The sequence below is a fragment of the Schistocerca piceifrons genome, unplaced genomic scaffold (genome assembly GCF_021461385.2).
Source record: "Schistocerca piceifrons isolate TAMUIC-IGC-003096 unplaced genomic scaffold, iqSchPice1.1 HiC_scaffold_422, whole genome shotgun sequence".
In the NCBI taxonomy this organism is placed as follows: Eukaryota; Metazoa; Arthropoda; class Insecta; order Orthoptera; family Acrididae; genus Schistocerca; species Schistocerca piceifrons.
In genome coordinates, this window is record NW_025728648.1 from 69,229 (window position 1) to 85,198 (window position 15,970).

The 15,970-nt window shown below is 55.1% G+C and overlaps 36 non-coding genes across 36 annotated transcripts; 8 read left to right on the plus strand and 28 right to left on the minus strand.

Annotated features, from left to right (window-relative positions):
• The first annotated feature begins 301 nt into the window (after nucleotides 1-301).
• Nucleotides 302-373, plus strand: Trnag-ucc. Its single transcript has one exon. It is a non-coding gene; the product is annotated as a tRNA-Gly (tRNA).
• A 598-nt stretch (nucleotides 374-971) lies between these two features.
• Trnai-aau lies at nucleotides 972-1,045 on the minus strand. Its single transcript has one exon. It is a non-coding gene; the product is annotated as a tRNA-Ile (tRNA).
• Nucleotides 1,046-1,243: 198 nt separating this feature from the next.
• Nucleotides 1,244-1,315, minus strand: Trnae-uuc. Its single transcript has one exon. It is a non-coding gene; the product is annotated as a tRNA-Glu (tRNA).
• Nucleotides 1,316-1,620: 305 nt separating this feature from the next.
• Nucleotides 1,621-1,693, minus strand: Trnam-cau. Its single transcript has one exon. It is a non-coding gene; the product is annotated as a tRNA-Met (tRNA).
• Nucleotides 1,694-2,073: 380 nt separating this feature from the next.
• On the minus strand, nucleotides 2,074-2,144 carry Trnag-gcc. Its single transcript has one exon. It is a non-coding gene; the product is annotated as a tRNA-Gly (tRNA).
• A 325-nt stretch (nucleotides 2,145-2,469) lies between these two features.
• Trnag-ucc lies at nucleotides 2,470-2,541 on the plus strand. Its single transcript has one exon. It is a non-coding gene; the product is annotated as a tRNA-Gly (tRNA).
• Nucleotides 2,542-3,139: 598 nt separating this feature from the next.
• On the minus strand, nucleotides 3,140-3,213 carry Trnai-aau. Its single transcript has one exon. It is a non-coding gene; the product is annotated as a tRNA-Ile (tRNA).
• A 198-nt stretch (nucleotides 3,214-3,411) lies between these two features.
• Nucleotides 3,412-3,483, minus strand: Trnae-uuc. The gene has a single exon. It is a non-coding gene; the product is annotated as a tRNA-Glu (tRNA).
• A 305-nt stretch (nucleotides 3,484-3,788) lies between these two features.
• On the minus strand, nucleotides 3,789-3,861 carry Trnam-cau. The gene has a single exon. It is a non-coding gene; the product is annotated as a tRNA-Met (tRNA).
• A 380-nt stretch (nucleotides 3,862-4,241) lies between these two features.
• On the minus strand, nucleotides 4,242-4,312 carry Trnag-gcc. Its single transcript has one exon. It is a non-coding gene; the product is annotated as a tRNA-Gly (tRNA).
• A 325-nt stretch (nucleotides 4,313-4,637) lies between these two features.
• On the plus strand, nucleotides 4,638-4,709 carry Trnag-ucc. Its single transcript has one exon. It is a non-coding gene; the product is annotated as a tRNA-Gly (tRNA).
• A 598-nt stretch (nucleotides 4,710-5,307) lies between these two features.
• Nucleotides 5,308-5,381, minus strand: Trnai-aau. Its single transcript has one exon. It is a non-coding gene; the product is annotated as a tRNA-Ile (tRNA).
• A 198-nt stretch (nucleotides 5,382-5,579) lies between these two features.
• On the minus strand, nucleotides 5,580-5,651 carry Trnae-uuc. Its single transcript has one exon. It is a non-coding gene; the product is annotated as a tRNA-Glu (tRNA).
• Nucleotides 5,652-5,956: 305 nt separating this feature from the next.
• Nucleotides 5,957-6,029, minus strand: Trnam-cau. The gene has a single exon. It is a non-coding gene; the product is annotated as a tRNA-Met (tRNA).
• A 380-nt stretch (nucleotides 6,030-6,409) lies between these two features.
• On the minus strand, nucleotides 6,410-6,480 carry Trnag-gcc. Its single transcript has one exon. It is a non-coding gene; the product is annotated as a tRNA-Gly (tRNA).
• A 325-nt stretch (nucleotides 6,481-6,805) lies between these two features.
• On the plus strand, nucleotides 6,806-6,877 carry Trnag-ucc. Its single transcript has one exon. It is a non-coding gene; the product is annotated as a tRNA-Gly (tRNA).
• A 598-nt stretch (nucleotides 6,878-7,475) lies between these two features.
• On the minus strand, nucleotides 7,476-7,549 carry Trnai-aau. The gene has a single exon. It is a non-coding gene; the product is annotated as a tRNA-Ile (tRNA).
• A 198-nt stretch (nucleotides 7,550-7,747) lies between these two features.
• Nucleotides 7,748-7,819, minus strand: Trnae-uuc. Its single transcript has one exon. It is a non-coding gene; the product is annotated as a tRNA-Glu (tRNA).
• A 305-nt stretch (nucleotides 7,820-8,124) lies between these two features.
• Trnam-cau lies at nucleotides 8,125-8,197 on the minus strand. Its single transcript has one exon. It is a non-coding gene; the product is annotated as a tRNA-Met (tRNA).
• A 380-nt stretch (nucleotides 8,198-8,577) lies between these two features.
• Trnag-gcc lies at nucleotides 8,578-8,648 on the minus strand. Its single transcript has one exon. It is a non-coding gene; the product is annotated as a tRNA-Gly (tRNA).
• A 325-nt stretch (nucleotides 8,649-8,973) lies between these two features.
• Nucleotides 8,974-9,045, plus strand: Trnag-ucc. Its single transcript has one exon. It is a non-coding gene; the product is annotated as a tRNA-Gly (tRNA).
• A 598-nt stretch (nucleotides 9,046-9,643) lies between these two features.
• Trnai-aau lies at nucleotides 9,644-9,717 on the minus strand. Its single transcript has one exon. It is a non-coding gene; the product is annotated as a tRNA-Ile (tRNA).
• A 198-nt stretch (nucleotides 9,718-9,915) lies between these two features.
• Trnae-uuc lies at nucleotides 9,916-9,987 on the minus strand. The gene has a single exon. It is a non-coding gene; the product is annotated as a tRNA-Glu (tRNA).
• A 305-nt stretch (nucleotides 9,988-10,292) lies between these two features.
• Nucleotides 10,293-10,365, minus strand: Trnam-cau. Its single transcript has one exon. It is a non-coding gene; the product is annotated as a tRNA-Met (tRNA).
• A 380-nt stretch (nucleotides 10,366-10,745) lies between these two features.
• Trnag-gcc lies at nucleotides 10,746-10,816 on the minus strand. The gene has a single exon. It is a non-coding gene; the product is annotated as a tRNA-Gly (tRNA).
• Nucleotides 10,817-11,141: 325 nt separating this feature from the next.
• On the plus strand, nucleotides 11,142-11,213 carry Trnag-ucc. Its single transcript has one exon. It is a non-coding gene; the product is annotated as a tRNA-Gly (tRNA).
• Nucleotides 11,214-11,811: 598 nt separating this feature from the next.
• Nucleotides 11,812-11,885, minus strand: Trnai-aau. The gene has a single exon. It is a non-coding gene; the product is annotated as a tRNA-Ile (tRNA).
• Nucleotides 11,886-12,083: 198 nt separating this feature from the next.
• Nucleotides 12,084-12,155, minus strand: Trnae-uuc. Its single transcript has one exon. It is a non-coding gene; the product is annotated as a tRNA-Glu (tRNA).
• A 305-nt stretch (nucleotides 12,156-12,460) lies between these two features.
• Nucleotides 12,461-12,533, minus strand: Trnam-cau. The gene has a single exon. It is a non-coding gene; the product is annotated as a tRNA-Met (tRNA).
• Nucleotides 12,534-12,913: 380 nt separating this feature from the next.
• Nucleotides 12,914-12,984, minus strand: Trnag-gcc. The gene has a single exon. It is a non-coding gene; the product is annotated as a tRNA-Gly (tRNA).
• A 325-nt stretch (nucleotides 12,985-13,309) lies between these two features.
• Nucleotides 13,310-13,381, plus strand: Trnag-ucc. Its single transcript has one exon. It is a non-coding gene; the product is annotated as a tRNA-Gly (tRNA).
• Nucleotides 13,382-13,979: 598 nt separating this feature from the next.
• Trnai-aau lies at nucleotides 13,980-14,053 on the minus strand. Its single transcript has one exon. It is a non-coding gene; the product is annotated as a tRNA-Ile (tRNA).
• Nucleotides 14,054-14,251: 198 nt separating this feature from the next.
• On the minus strand, nucleotides 14,252-14,323 carry Trnae-uuc. Its single transcript has one exon. It is a non-coding gene; the product is annotated as a tRNA-Glu (tRNA).
• Nucleotides 14,324-14,628: 305 nt separating this feature from the next.
• On the minus strand, nucleotides 14,629-14,701 carry Trnam-cau. Its single transcript has one exon. It is a non-coding gene; the product is annotated as a tRNA-Met (tRNA).
• A 380-nt stretch (nucleotides 14,702-15,081) lies between these two features.
• On the minus strand, nucleotides 15,082-15,152 carry Trnag-gcc. Its single transcript has one exon. It is a non-coding gene; the product is annotated as a tRNA-Gly (tRNA).
• A 325-nt stretch (nucleotides 15,153-15,477) lies between these two features.
• Trnag-ucc lies at nucleotides 15,478-15,549 on the plus strand. The gene has a single exon. It is a non-coding gene; the product is annotated as a tRNA-Gly (tRNA).
• The last annotated feature ends 421 nt before the right edge of the window (nucleotides 15,550-15,970 follow it).

The window sequence follows — 15,970 nt, forward strand, 5'->3', positions numbered from 1 at the left end:
GCTTCCCGAGCAGATGTCTCAAGGGAAAGTGGGACTGCCGTCAAGCGCCGTAGCATTCTGTGGAGAAGATGCTGCAGACGCTGAATCCTGCACTGCACTGCTTAAAAATGCCGCCAGAACGCGGTCCTCGCCGGCGCCGACTCTTGCCAAAGGATGCGAAATGTGCGCGGATACGCTGTCCGAATGCGTCTGGATGTGCTCCCCTAGCCTACCTCGAAATGCGCCTGCCAGGTACGATCACCTTCGGCCGCTGCCGACAGGCGGGAAGCCGACACAGCGCGGAGGCGGGGCGCTCGCTTGTGCGGTGGTGGTGTAATGGTCAGCATAGTTGCCTTCCAAGCAGTTGATCCGGGTTCGATTCCCGGCCACCGCAGCAGGCTTTTAATTTCGCGTATGAGTACTTTTGCCACGCGCTCTTAAATTATTGTTTTTCCGGCCTCCTACTCGCTGCATACCAGCCCTTAGTGTGTCTCGACTTGTCTCGACTTTGCTCGGCTGACGCGAGAGCTGACGCTCTCAAATCGGCCTATATCAAAACGACAAGCACGAGAAACGACTGAGAGAGGTAAAGAGAGGTGAGGCTAGGCGATGGACACACAGCACGCCCCCTTCATTTCACGGTGGCGTCTCCCTGACCGAATCGGGCTGCAGCTCCGAAAACTAAGGAGAAACAAAAATAGGAAGTAAAACTGCCAATAGTACCCTGTGTTCCCATGCGCTCACCCGCCCAAGTACTGACAGGGGCCAAAGTGGTTGCGCATCGGCAATCGGACATTTTCTTTCATTTTCTCTTTATCGGTTGAGAACCAGTGTATTCAAGATATTATGGCCATTGCCGAGTGAATGATGTAGCGCTTCCCGACGAGTCGGGTTCGGATCCTCTGTCAACTTCCACGCAGGGTGATGATCTTTTGGTCATCACACTCGCCAGCTGAAATCGGCGCTGCCTTTTCGTAGTAGTAAAAGAGTAGTGGCCCGTGGGGGGATCGAACCCACGACCTTCGCGTTATTAGCACGACGCTCTAACCAACTGAGCTAACGGGCCCCAGCAGATGCAGTTGCTCAGCCCTACGCTGGAAACTGGTGGCATGAAGCCGTACACCATTTCTATGGTCGTCGTGCGTCTGCTTCCCTAGTCTATATTCTGCTGACGGTCACGAAACAGTAGCTATATTGCGAGCAGGACGGGAAACGGCCGCTCGGACAGCTCAAACTTGTCACGACTCGTGTGGAAAAAATTCCGTTCCGGTACCGGGAATCGAACCCGGGCCTCCTGGGTGAAAGCCAGGTATCCTAGCCACTAGACCACACCGGATGCGGCCGTTTCGTTCGACCGTTCGTACGGTCGCTTGTCGCATTTCGTGTCGAGTGCCGCGTCGGCGCCCTTCTCTCTTTGCGAGCATCTTTGCACAGACTGACTGGCAAGGCGCGCACCTCAAACGCCGCAGAGCAATGCTTTTGGCTTCATGCTCTGCTGGGAGAAGAGGAAAAGGGAAGCTGTAAGTAGCAATAACAGGAGGTAAACATTTTCCCGCTGAAGCGTTGAAAAGTTGTGGATAACAAACAAGAACTACGTTGGCGCCCTAGCAACAGCGCCACCATCAGTCACAGAAAATTAAATGCCCCGGGTGAGGATCGAACTCACGACCTTAAGATTATGAGACTTACGCGCTGCCTACTGCGCTACCGAGGCACGGGTGCACCACTGGTCCTGGAAACTGGGTAAATACCGTACCCAATATTAGACGTAGAGACACTGTACTTCCTGGGTAACGTGTTCTGTTGCTACACGCGCACTGCCGGCCCAGTTGATTGCGGTGTTGCTGCAGCTGTTGCAACGATAGGCAGCACTCCTTGTCGTTAAAGCTCAGTGCCTCGGAGGCACCTGGACACAGCAACTTGTGAGGCCAAGCCGACGCTAGTCTGCAGAACATCATGCGAGCGTCCTAGTGGGGACCGGCGAGTGCTGCGTTCTCGGTTCTTCTCAAGGGAATCCAGCTATATATTCTTGCGGATCGTGCATCTCAAGCGCGCAAGCCACACGGCAGCATTATCGCGGGAAAAGCAAAATGATGCATCGGCCGGGAATCGAACCCGGGCCGCCCGCGTGGCAGGCGAGCATTCTACCACTGAACCACCGATGCTGGGGCCAGCGGCAACTTCACGCTGCTTCCCGAGCAGATGTCTCAAGGGAAAGTGGGACTGCCGTCAAGCGCCGTAGCATTCTGTGGAGAAGATGCTGCAGACGCTGAATCCTGCACTGCACTGCTTAAAAATGCCGCCAGAACGCGGTCCTCGCCGGCGCCGACTCTTGCCAAAGGATGCGAAATGTGCGCGGATACGCTGTCCGAATGCGTCTGGATGTGCTCCCCTAGCCTACCTCGAAATGCGCCTGCCAGGTACGATCACCTTCGGCCGCTGCCGACAGGCGGGAAGCCGACACAGCGCGGAGGCGGGGCGCTCGCTTGTGCGGTGGTGGTGTAATGGTCAGCATAGTTGCCTTCCAAGCAGTTGATCCGGGTTCGATTCCCGGCCACCGCAGCAGGCTTTTAATTTCGCGTATGAGTACTTTTGCCACGCGCTCTTAAATTATTGTTTTTCCGGCCTCCTACTCGCTGCATACCAGCCCTTAGTGTGTCTCGACTTGTCTCGACTTTGCTCGGCTGACGCGAGAGCTGACGCTCTCAAATCGGCCTATATCAAAACGACAAGCACGAGAAACGACTGAGAGAGGTAAAGAGAGGTGAGGCTAGGCGATGGACACACAGCACGCCCCCTTCATTTCACGGTGGCGTCTCCCTGACCGAATCGGGCTGCAGCTCCGAAAACTAAGGAGAAACAAAAATAGGAAGTAAAACTGCCAATAGTACCCTGTGTTCCCATGCGCTCACCCGCCCAAGTACTGACAGGGGCCAAAGTGGTTGCGCATCGGCAATCGGACATTTTCTTTCATTTTCTCTTTATCGGTTGAGAACCAGTGTATTCAAGATATTATGGCCATTGCCGAGTGAATGATGTAGCGCTTCCCGACGAGTCGGGTTCGGATCCTCTGTCAACTTCCACGCAGGGTGATGATCTTTTGGTCATCACACTCGCCAGCTGAAATCGGCGCTGCCTTTTCGTAGTAGTAAAAGAGTAGTGGCCCGTGGGGGGATCGAACCCACGACCTTCGCGTTATTAGCACGACGCTCTAACCAACTGAGCTAACGGGCCCCAGCAGATGCAGTTGCTCAGCCCTACGCTGGAAACTGGTGGCATGAAGCCGTACACCATTTCTATGGTCGTCGTGCGTCTGCTTCCCTAGTCTATATTCTGCTGACGGTCACGAAACAGTAGCTATATTGCGAGCAGGACGGGAAACGGCCGCTCGGACAGCTCAAACTTGTCACGACTCGTGTGGAAAAAATTCCGTTCCGGTACCGGGAATCGAACCCGGGCCTCCTGGGTGAAAGCCAGGTATCCTAGCCACTAGACCACACCGGATGCGGCCGTTTCGTTCGACCGTTCGTACGGTCGCTTGTCGCATTTCGTGTCGAGTGCCGCGTCGGCGCCCTTCTCTCTTTGCGAGCATCTTTGCACAGACTGACTGGCAAGGCGCGCACCTCAAACGCCGCAGAGCAATGCTTTTGGCTTCATGCTCTGCTGGGAGAAGAGGAAAAGGGAAGCTGTAAGTAGCAATAACAGGAGGTAAACATTTTCCCGCTGAAGCGTTGAAAAGTTGTGGATAACAAACAAGAACTACGTTGGCGCCCTAGCAACAGCGCCACCATCAGTCACAGAAAATTAAATGCCCCGGGTGAGGATCGAACTCACGACCTTAAGATTATGAGACTTACGCGCTGCCTACTGCGCTACCGAGGCACGGGTGCACCACTGGTCCTGGAAACTGGGTAAATACCGTACCCAATATTAGACGTAGAGACACTGTACTTCCTGGGTAACGTGTTCTGTTGCTACACGCGCACTGCCGGCCCAGTTGATTGCGGTGTTGCTGCAGCTGTTGCAACGATAGGCAGCACTCCTTGTCGTTAAAGCTCAGTGCCTCGGAGGCACCTGGACACAGCAACTTGTGAGGCCAAGCCGACGCTAGTCTGCAGAACATCATGCGAGCGTCCTAGTGGGGACCGGCGAGTGCTGCGTTCTCGGTTCTTCTCAAGGGAATCCAGCTATATATTCTTGCGGATCGTGCATCTCAAGCGCGCAAGCCACACGGCAGCATTATCGCGGGAAAAGCAAAATGATGCATCGGCCGGGAATCGAACCCGGGCCGCCCGCGTGGCAGGCGAGCATTCTACCACTGAACCACCGATGCTGGGGCCAGCGGCAACTTCACGCTGCTTCCCGAGCAGATGTCTCAAGGGAAAGTGGGACTGCCGTCAAGCGCCGTAGCATTCTGTGGAGAAGATGCTGCAGACGCTGAATCCTGCACTGCACTGCTTAAAAATGCCGCCAGAACGCGGTCCTCGCCGGCGCCGACTCTTGCCAAAGGATGCGAAATGTGCGCGGATACGCTGTCCGAATGCGTCTGGATGTGCTCCCCTAGCCTACCTCGAAATGCGCCTGCCAGGTACGATCACCTTCGGCCGCTGCCGACAGGCGGGAAGCCGACACAGCGCGGAGGCGGGGCGCTCGCTTGTGCGGTGGTGGTGTAATGGTCAGCATAGTTGCCTTCCAAGCAGTTGATCCGGGTTCGATTCCCGGCCACCGCAGCAGGCTTTTAATTTCGCGTATGAGTACTTTTGCCACGCGCTCTTAAATTATTGTTTTTCCGGCCTCCTACTCGCTGCATACCAGCCCTTAGTGTGTCTCGACTTGTCTCGACTTTGCTCGGCTGACGCGAGAGCTGACGCTCTCAAATCGGCCTATATCAAAACGACAAGCACGAGAAACGACTGAGAGAGGTAAAGAGAGGTGAGGCTAGGCGATGGACACACAGCACGCCCCCTTCATTTCACGGTGGCGTCTCCCTGACCGAATCGGGCTGCAGCTCCGAAAACTAAGGAGAAACAAAAATAGGAAGTAAAACTGCCAATAGTACCCTGTGTTCCCATGCGCTCACCCGCCCAAGTACTGACAGGGGCCAAAGTGGTTGCGCATCGGCAATCGGACATTTTCTTTCATTTTCTCTTTATCGGTTGAGAACCAGTGTATTCAAGATATTATGGCCATTGCCGAGTGAATGATGTAGCGCTTCCCGACGAGTCGGGTTCGGATCCTCTGTCAACTTCCACGCAGGGTGATGATCTTTTGGTCATCACACTCGCCAGCTGAAATCGGCGCTGCCTTTTCGTAGTAGTAAAAGAGTAGTGGCCCGTGGGGGGATCGAACCCACGACCTTCGCGTTATTAGCACGACGCTCTAACCAACTGAGCTAACGGGCCCCAGCAGATGCAGTTGCTCAGCCCTACGCTGGAAACTGGTGGCATGAAGCCGTACACCATTTCTATGGTCGTCGTGCGTCTGCTTCCCTAGTCTATATTCTGCTGACGGTCACGAAACAGTAGCTATATTGCGAGCAGGACGGGAAACGGCCGCTCGGACAGCTCAAACTTGTCACGACTCGTGTGGAAAAAATTCCGTTCCGGTACCGGGAATCGAACCCGGGCCTCCTGGGTGAAAGCCAGGTATCCTAGCCACTAGACCACACCGGATGCGGCCGTTTCGTTCGACCGTTCGTACGGTCGCTTGTCGCATTTCGTGTCGAGTGCCGCGTCGGCGCCCTTCTCTCTTTGCGAGCATCTTTGCACAGACTGACTGGCAAGGCGCGCACCTCAAACGCCGCAGAGCAATGCTTTTGGCTTCATGCTCTGCTGGGAGAAGAGGAAAAGGGAAGCTGTAAGTAGCAATAACAGGAGGTAAACATTTTCCCGCTGAAGCGTTGAAAAGTTGTGGATAACAAACAAGAACTACGTTGGCGCCCTAGCAACAGCGCCACCATCAGTCACAGAAAATTAAATGCCCCGGGTGAGGATCGAACGCACGACCTTAAGATTATGAGACTTACGCGCTGCCTACTGCGCTACCGAGGCACGGGTGCACCACTGGTCCTGGAAACTGGGTAAATACCGTACCCAATATTAGACGTAGAGACACTGTACTTCCTGGATAACGTGTTCTGTTGCTACACGCGCACTGCCGGCCCAGTTGATTGCGGTGTTGCTGCAGCTGTTGCAACGATAGGCAGCACTCCTTGTCGTTAAAGCTCAGTGCCTCGGAGGCACCTGGACACAGCAACTTGTGAGGCCAAGCCGACGCTAGTCTGCAGAACATCATGCGAGCGTCCTAGTGGGGACCGGCGAGTGCTGCGTTCTCGGTTCTTCTCAAGGGAATCCAGCTATATATTCTTGCGGATCGTGCATCTCAAGCGCGCAAGCCACACGGCAGCATTATCGCGGGAAAAGCAAAATGATGCATCGGCCGGGAATCGAACCCGGGCCGCCCGCGTGGCAGGCGAGCATTCTACCACTGAACCACCGATGCTGGGGCCAGCGGCAACTTCACGCTGCTTCCCGAGCAGATGTCTCAAGGGAAAGTGGGACTGCCGTCAAGCGCCGTAGCATTCTGTGGAGAAGATGCTGCAGACGCTGAATCCTGCACTGCACTGCTTAAAAATGCCGCCAGAACGCGGTCCTCGCCGGCGCCGACTCTTGCCAAAGGATGCGAAATGTGCGCGGATACGCTGTCCGAATGCGTCTGGATGTGCTCCCCTAGCCTACCTCGAAATGCGCCTGCCAGGTACGATCACCTTCGGCCGCTGCCGACAGGCGGGAAGCCGACACAGCGCGGAGGCGGGGCGCTCGCTTGTGCGGTGGTGGTGTAATGGTCAGCATAGTTGCCTTCCAAGCAGTTGATCCGGGTTCGATTCCCGGCCACCGCAGCAGGCTTTTAATTTCGCGTATGAGTACTTTTGCCACGCGCTCTTAAATTATTGTTTTTCCGGCCTCCTACTCGCTGCATACCAGCCCTTAGTGTGTCTCGACTTGTCTCGACTTTGCTCGGCTGACGCGAGAGCTGACGCTCTCAAATCGGCCTATATCAAAACGACAAGCACGAGAAACGACTGAGAGAGGTAAAGAGAGGTGAGGCTAGGCGATGGACACACAGCACGCCCCCTTCATTTCACGGTGGCGTCTCCCTGACCGAATCGGGCTGCAGCTCCGAAAACTAAGGAGAAACAAAAATAGGAAGTAAAACTGCCAATAGTACCCTGTGTTCCCATGCGCTCACCCGCCCAAGTACTGACAGGGGCCAAAGTGGTTGCGCATCGGCAATCGGACATTTTCTTTCATTTTCTCTTTATCGGTTGAGAACCAGTGTATTCAAGATATTATGGCCATTGCCGAGTGAATGATGTAGCGCTTCCCGACGAGTCGGGTTCGGATCCTCTGTCAACTTCCACGCAGGGTGATGATCTTTTGGTCATCACACTCGCCAGCTGAAATCGGCGCTGCCTTTTCGTAGTAGTAAAAGAGTAGTGGCCCGTGGGGGGATCGAACCCACGACCTTCGCGTTATTAGCACGACGCTCTAACCAACTGAGCTAACGGGCCCCAGCAGATGCAGTTGCTCAGCCCTACGCTGGAAACTGGTGGCATGAAGCCGTACACCATTTCTATGGTCGTCGTGCGTCTGCTTCCCTAGTCTATATTCTGCTGACGGTCACGAAACAGTAGCTATATTGCGAGCAGGACGGGAAACGGCCGCTCGGACAGCTCAAACTTGTCACGACTCGTGTGGAAAAAATTCCGTTCCGGTACCGGGAATCGAACCCGGGCCTCCTGGGTGAAAGCCAGGTATCCTAGCCACTAGACCACACCGGATGCGGCCGTTTCGTTCGACCGTTCGTACGGTCGCTTGTCGCATTTCGTGTCGAGTGCCGCGTCGGCGCCCTTCTCTCTTTGCGAGCATCTTTGCACAGACTGACTGGCAAGGCGCGCACCTCAAACGCCGCAGAGCAATGCTTTTGGCTTCATGCTCTGCTGGGAGAAGAGGAAAAGGGAAGCTGTAAGTAGCAATAACAGGAGGTAAACATTTTCCCGCTGAAGCGTTGAAAAGTTGTGGATAACAAACAAGAACTACGTTGGCGCCCTAGCAACAGCGCCACCATCAGTCACAGAAAATTAAATGCCCCGGGTGAGGATCGAACTCACGACCTTAAGATTATGAGACTTACGCGCTGCCTACTGCGCTACCGAGGCACGGGTGCACCACTGGTCCTGGAAACTGGGTAAATACCGTACCCAATATTAGACGTAGAGACACTGTACTTCCTGGGTAACGTGTTCTGTTGCTACACGCGCACTGCCGGCCCAGTTGATTGCGGTGTTGCTGCAGCTGTTGCAACGATAGGCAGCACTCCTTGTCGTTAAAGCTCAGTGCCTCGGAGGCACCTGGACACAGCAACTTGTGAGGCCAAGCCGACGCTAGTCTGCAGAACATCATGCGAGCGTCCTAGTGGGGACCGGCGAGTGCTGCGTTCTCGGTTCTTCTCAAGGGAATCCAGCTATATATTCTTGCGGATCGTGCATCTCAAGCGCGCAAGCCACACGGCAGCATTATCGCGGGAAAAGCAAAATGATGCATCGGCCGGGAATCGAACCCGGGCCGCCCGCGTGGCAGGCGAGCATTCTACCACTGAACCACCGATGCTGGGGCCAGCGGCAACTTCACGCTGCTTCCCGAGCAGATGTCTCAAGGGAAAGTGGGACTGCCGTCAAGCGCCGTAGCATTCTGTGGAGAAGATGCTGCAGACGCTGAATCCTGCACTGCACTGCTTAAAAATGCCGCCAGAACGCGGTCCTCGCCGGCGCCGACTCTTGCCAAAGGATGCGAAATGTGCGCGGATACGCTGTCCGAATGCGTCTGGATGTGCTCCCCTAGCCTACCTCGAAATGCGCCTGCCAGGTACGATCACCTTCGGCCGCTGCCGACAGGCGGGAAGCCGACACAGCGCGGAGGCGGGGCGCTCGCTTGTGCGGTGGTGGTGTAATGGTCAGCATAGTTGCCTTCCAAGCAGTTGATCCGGGTTCGATTCCCGGCCACCGCAGCAGGCTTTTAATTTCGCGTATGAGTACTTTTGCCACGCGCTCTTAAATTATTGTTTTTCCGGCCTCCTACTCGCTGCATACCAGCCCTTAGTGTGTCTCGACTTGTCTCGACTTTGCTCGGCTGACGCGAGAGCTGACGCTCTCAAATCGGCCTATATCAAAACGACAAGCACGAGAAACGACTGAGAGAGGTAAAGAGAGGTGAGGCTAGGCGATGGACACACAGCACGCCCCCTTCATTTCACGGTGGCGTCTCCCTGACCGAATCGGGCTGCAGCTCCGAAAACTAAGGAGAAACAAAAATAGGAAGTAAAACTGCCAATAGTACCCTGTGTTCCCATGCGCTCACCCGCCCAAGTACTGACAGGGGCCAAAGTGGTTGCGCATCGGCAATCGGACATTTTCTTTCATTTTCTCTTTATCGGTTGAGAACCAGTGTATTCAAGATATTATGGCCATTGCCGAGTGAATGATGTAGCGCTTCCCGACGAGTCGGGTTCGGATCCTCTGTCAACTTCCACGCAGGGTGATGATCTTTTGGTCATCACACTCGTTAGCTGAAATCGGCGCTGCCTTTTCGTAGTAGTAAAAGAGTAGTGGCCCGTGGGGGGATCGAACCCACGACCTTCGCGTTATTAGCACGACGCTCTAACCAACTGAGCTAACGGGCCCCAGCAGATGCAGTTGCTCAGCCCTACGCTGGAAACTGGTGGCATGAAGCCGTACACCATTTCTATGGTCGTCGTGCGTCTGCTTCCCTAGTCTATATTCTGCTGACGGTCACGAAACAGTAGCTATATTGCGAGCAGGACGGGAAACGGCCGCTCGGACAGCTCAAACTTGTCACGACTCGTGTGGAAAAAATTCCGTTCCGGTACCGGGAATCGAACCCGGGCCTCCTGGGTGAAAGCCAGGTATCCTAGCCACTAGACCACACCGGATGCGGCCGTTTCGTTCGACCGTTCGTACGGTCGCTTGTCGCATTTCGTGTCGAGTGCCGCGTCGGCGCCCTTCTCTCTTTGCGAGCATCTTTGCACAGACTGACTGGCAAGGCGCGCACCTCAAACGCCGCAGAGCAATGCTTTTGGCTTCATGCTCTGCTGGGAGAAGAGGAAAAGGGAAGCTGTAAGTAGCAATAACAGGAGGTAAACATTTTCCCGCTGAAGCGTTGAAAAGTTGTGGATAACAAACAAGAACTACGTTGGCGCCCTAGCAACAGCGCCACCATCAGTCACAGAAAATTAAATGCCCCGGGTGAGGATCGAACGCACGACCTTAAGATTATGAGACTTACGCGCTGCCTACTGCGCTACCGAGGCACGGGTGCACCAGTGGTCCTGGAAACTGGGTAAATACCGTACCCAATATTAGACGTAGAGACACTGTACTTCCTGGGTAACGTGTTCTGTTGCTACACGCGCACTGCCGGCCCAGTTGATTGCGGTGTTGCTGCAGCTGTTGCAACGATAGGCAGCACTCCTTGTCGTTAAAGCTCAGTGCCTCGGAGGCACCTGGACACAGCAACTTGTGAGGCCAAGCCGACGCTAGTCTGCAGAACATCATGCGAGCGTCCTAGTGGGGACCGGCGAGTGCTGCGTTCTCGGTTCTTCTCAAGGGAATCCAGCTATATATTCTTGCGGATCGTGCATCTCAAGCGCGCAAGCCACACGGCAGCATTATCGCGGGAAAAGCAAAATGATGCATCGGCCGGGAATCGAACCCGGGCCGCCCGCGTGGCAGGCGAGCATTCTACCACTGAACCACCGATGCTGGGGCCAGCGGCAACTTCACGCTGCTTCCCGAGCAGATGTCTCAAGGGAAAGTGGGACTGCCGTCAAGCGCCGTAGCATTCTGTGGAGAAGATGCTGCAGACGCTGAATCCTGCACTGCACTGCTTAAAAATGCCGCCAGAACGCGGTCCTCGCCGGCGCCGACTCTTGCCAAAGGATGCGAAATGTGCGCGGATACGCTGTCCGAATGCGTCTGGATGTGCTCCCCTAGCCTACCTCGAAATGCGCCTGCCAGGTACGATCACCTTCGGCCGCTGCCGACAGGCGGGAAGCCGACACAGCGCGGAGGCGGGGCGCTCGCTTGTGCGGTGGTGGTGTAATGGTCAGCATAGTTGCCTTCCAAGCAGTTGATCCGGGTTCGATTCCCGGCCACCGCAGCAGGCTTTTAATTTCGCGTATGAGTACTTTTGCCACGCGCTCTTAAATTATTGTTTTTCCGGCCTCCTACTCGCTGCATACCAGCCCTTAGTGTGTCTCGACTTGTCTCGACTTTGCTCGGCTGACGCGAGAGCTGACGCTCTCAAATCGGCCTATATCAAAACGACAAGCACGAGAAACGACTGAGAGAGGTAAAGAGAGGTGAGGCTAGGCGATGGACACACAGCACGCCCCCTTCATTTCACGGTGGCGTCTCCCTGACCGAATCGGGCTGCAGCTCCGAAAACTAAGGAGAAACAAAAATAGGAAGTAAAACTGCCAATAGTACCCTGTGTTCCCATGCGCTCACCCGCCCAAGTACTGACAGGGGCCAAAGTGGTTGCGCATCGGCAATCGGACATTTTCTTTCATTTTCTCTTTATCGGTTGAGAACCAGTGTATTCAAGATATTATGGCCATTGCCGAGTGAATGATGTAGCGCTTCCCGACGAGTCGGGTTCGGATCCTCTGTCAACTTCCACGCAGGGTGATGATCTTTTGGTCATCACACTCGCCAGCTGAAATCGGCGCTGCCTTTTCGTAGTAGTAAAAGAGTAGTGGCCCGTGGGGGGATCGAACCCACGACCTTCGCGTTATTAGCACGACGCTCTAACCAACTGAGCTAACGGGCCCCAGCAGATGCAGTTGCTCAGCCCTACGCTGGAAACTGGTGGCATGAAGCCGTACACCATTTCTATGGTCGTCGTGCGTCTGCTTCCCTAGTCTATATTCTGCTGACGGTCACGAAACAGTAGCTATATTGCGAGCAGGACGGGAAACGGCCGCTCGGACAGCTCAAACTTGTCACGACTCGTGTGGAAAAAATTCCGTTCCGGTACCGGGAATCGAACCCGGGCCTCCTGGGTGAAAGCCAGGTATCCTAGCCACTAGACCACACCGGATGCGGCCGTTTCGTTCGACCGTTCGTACGGTCGCTTGTCGCATTTCGTGTCGAGTGCCGCGTCGGCGCCCTTCTCTCTTTGCGAGCATCTTTGCACAGACTGACTGGCAAGGCGCGCACCTCAAACGCCGCAGAGCAATGCTTTTGGCTTCATGCTCTGCTGGGAGAAGAGGAAAAGGGAAGCTGTAAGTAGCAATAACAGGAGGTAAACATTTTCCCGCTGAAGCGTTGAAAAGTTGTGGATAACAAACAAGAACTACGTTGGCGCCCTAGCAACAGCGCCACCATCAGTCACAGAAAATTAAATGCCCCGGGTGAGGATCGAACTCACGACCTTAAGATTATGAGACTTACGCGCTGCCTACTGCGCTACCGAGGCACGGGTGCACCACTGGTCCTGGAAACTGGGTAAATACCGTACCCAATATTAGACGTAGAGACACTGTACTTCCTGGGTAACGTGTTCTGTTGCTACACGCGCACTGCCGGCCCAGTTGATTGCGGTGTTGCTGCAGCTGTTGCAACGATAGGCAGCACTCCTTGTCGTTAAAGCTCAGTGCCTCGGAGGCACCTGGACACAGCAACTTGTGAGGCCAAGCCGACGCTAGTCTGCAGAACATCATGCGAGCGTCCTAGTGGGGACCGGCGAGTGCTGCGTTCTCGGTTCTTCTCAAGGGAATCCAGCTATATATTCTTGCGGATCGTGCATCTCAAGCGCGCAAGCCACACGGCAGCATTATCGCGGGAAAAGCAAAATGATGCATCGGCCGGGAATCGAACCCGGGCCGCCCGCGTGGCAGGCGAGCATTCTACCACTGAACCACCGATGCTGGGGCCAGCGGCAACTTCACGCTGCTTCCCGAGCAGATGTCTCAAGGGAAAGTGGGACTGCCGTCAAGCGCCGTAGCATTCTGTGGAGAAGATGCTGCAGACGCTGAATCCTGCACTGCACTGCTTAAAAATGCCGCCAGAACGCGGTCCTCGCCGGCGCCGACTCTTGCCAAAGGATGCGAAATGTGCGCGGATACGCTGTCCGAATGCGTCTGGATGTGCTCCCCTAGCCTACCTCGAAATGCGCCTGCCAGGTACGATCACCTTCGGCCGCTGCCGACAGGCGGGAAGCCGACACAGCGCGGAGGCGGGGCGCTCGCTTGTGCGGTGGTGGTGTAATGGTCAGCATAGTTGCCTTCCAAGCAGTTGATCCGGGTTCGATTCCCGGCCACCGCAGCAGGCTTTTAATTTCGCGTATGAGTACTTTTGCCACGCGCTCTTAAATTATTGTTTTTCCGGCCTCCTACTCGCTGCATACCAGCCCTTAGTGTGTCTCGACTTGTCTCGACTTTGCTCGGCTGACGCGAGAGCTGACGCTCTCAAATCGGCCTATATCAAAACGACAAGCACGAGAAACGACTGAGAGAGGTAAAGAGAGGTGAGGCTAGGCGATGGACACACAGCACGCCCCCTTCATTTCACGGTGGCGTCTCCCTGACCGAATCGGGCTGCAGCTCCGAAAACTAAGGAGAAACAAAAATAGGAAGTAAAACTGCCAATAGTACCCTGTGTTCCCATGCGCTCACCCGCCCAAGTACTGACAGGGGCCAAAGTGGTTGCGCATCGGCAATCGGACATTTTCTTTCATTTTCTCTTTATCGGTTGAGAACCAGTGTATTCAAGATATTATGGCCATTGCCGAGTGAATGATGTAGCGCTTCCCGACGAGTCGGGTTCGGATCCTCTGTCAACTTCCACGCAGGGTGATGATCTTTTGGTCATCACACTCGCCAGCTGAAATCGGCGCTGCCTTTTCGTAGTAGTAAAAGAGTAGTGGCCCGTGGGGGGATCGAACCCACGACCTTCGCGTTATTAGCACGACGCTCTAACCAACTGAGCTAACGGGCCCCAGCAGATGCAGTTGCTCAGCCCTACGCTGGAAACTGGTGGCATGAAGCCGTACACCATTTCTATGGTCGTCGTGCGTCTGCTTCCCTAGTCTATATTCTGCTGACGGTCACGAAACAGTAGCTATATTGCGAGCAGGACGGGAAACGGCCGCTCGGACAGCTCAAACTTGTCACGACTCGTGTGGAAAAAATTCCGTTCCGGTACCGGGAATCGAACCCGGGCCTCCTGGGTGAAAGCCAGGTATCCTAGCCACTAGACCACACCGGATGCGGCCGTTTCGTTCGACCGTTCGTACGGTCGCTTGTCGCATTTCGTGTCGAGTGCCGCGTCGGCGCCCTTCTCTCTTTGCGAGCATCTTTGCACAGACTGACTGGCAAGGCGCGCACCTCAAACGCCGCAGAGCAATGCTTTTGGCTTCATGCTCTGCTGGGAGAAGAGGAAAAGGGAAGCTGTAAGTAGCAATAACAGGAGGTAAACATTTTCCCGCTGAAGCGTTGAAAAGTTGTGGATAACAAACAAGAACTACGTTGGCGCCCTAGCAACAGCGCCACCATCAGTCACAGAAAATTAAATGCCCCGGGTGAGGATCGAACGCACGACCTTAAGATTATGAGACTTACGCGCTGCCTACTGCGCTACCGAGGCACGGGTGCACCAGTGGTCCTGGAAACTGGGTAAATACCGTACCCAATATTAGACGTAGAGACACTGTACTTCCTGGGTAACGTGTTCTGTTGCTACACGCGCACTGCCGGCCCAGTTGATTGCGGTGTTGCTGCAGCTGTTGCAACGATAGGCAGCACTCCTTGTCGTTAAAGCTCAGTGCCTCGGAGGCACCTGGACACAGCAACTTGTGAGGCCAAGCCGACGCTAGTCTGCAGAACATCATGCGAGCGTCCTAGTGGGGACCGGCGAGTGCTGCGTTCTCGGTTCTTCTCAAGGGAATCCAGCTATATATTCTTGCGGATCGTGCATCTCAAGCGCGCAAGCCACACGGCAGCATTATCGCGGGAAAAGCAAAATGATGCATCGGCCGGGAATCGAACCCGGGCCGCCCGCGTGGCAGGCGAGCATTCTACCACTGAACCACCGATGCTGGGGCCAGCGGCAACTTCACGCTGCTTCCCGAGCAGATGTCTCAAGGGAAAGTGGGACTGCCGTCAAGCGCCGTAGCATTCTGTGGAGAAGATGCTGCAGACGCTGAATCCTGCACTGCACTGCTTAAAAATGCCGCCAGAACGCGGTCCTCGCCGGCGCCGACTCTTGCCAAAGGATGCGAAATGTGCGCGGATACGCTGTCCGAATGCGTCTGGATGTGCTCCCCTAGCCTACCTCGAAATGCGCCTGCCAGGTACGATCACCTTCGGCCGCTGCCGACAGGCGGGAAGCCGACACAGCGCGGAGGCGGGGCGCTCGCTTGTGCGGTGGTGGTGTAATGGTCAGCATAGTTGCCTTCCAAGCAGTTGATCCGGGTTCGATTCCCGGCCACCGCAGCAGGCTTTTAATTTCGCGTATGAGTACTTTTGCCACGCGCTCTTAAATTATTGTTTTTCCGGCCTCCTACTCGCTGCATACCAGCCCTTAGTGTGTCTCGACTTGTCTCGACTTTGCTCGGCTGACGCGAGAGCTGACGCTCTCAAATCGGCCTATATCAAAACGACAAGCACGAGAAACGACTGAGAGAGGTAAAGAGAGGTGAGGCTAGGCGATGGACACACAGCACGCCCCCTTCATTTCACGGTGGCGTCTCCCTGACCGAATCGGGCTGCAGCTCCGAAAACTAAGGAGAAACAAAAATAGGAAGTAAAACTGCCAATAGTACCCTGTGTTCCCATGCGCTCACCCGCCCAAGTACTGACAGGGGCCAAAGTGGTTGCGCATCGGCAATCGGACATTTTCTTTCATTTTCTCTTT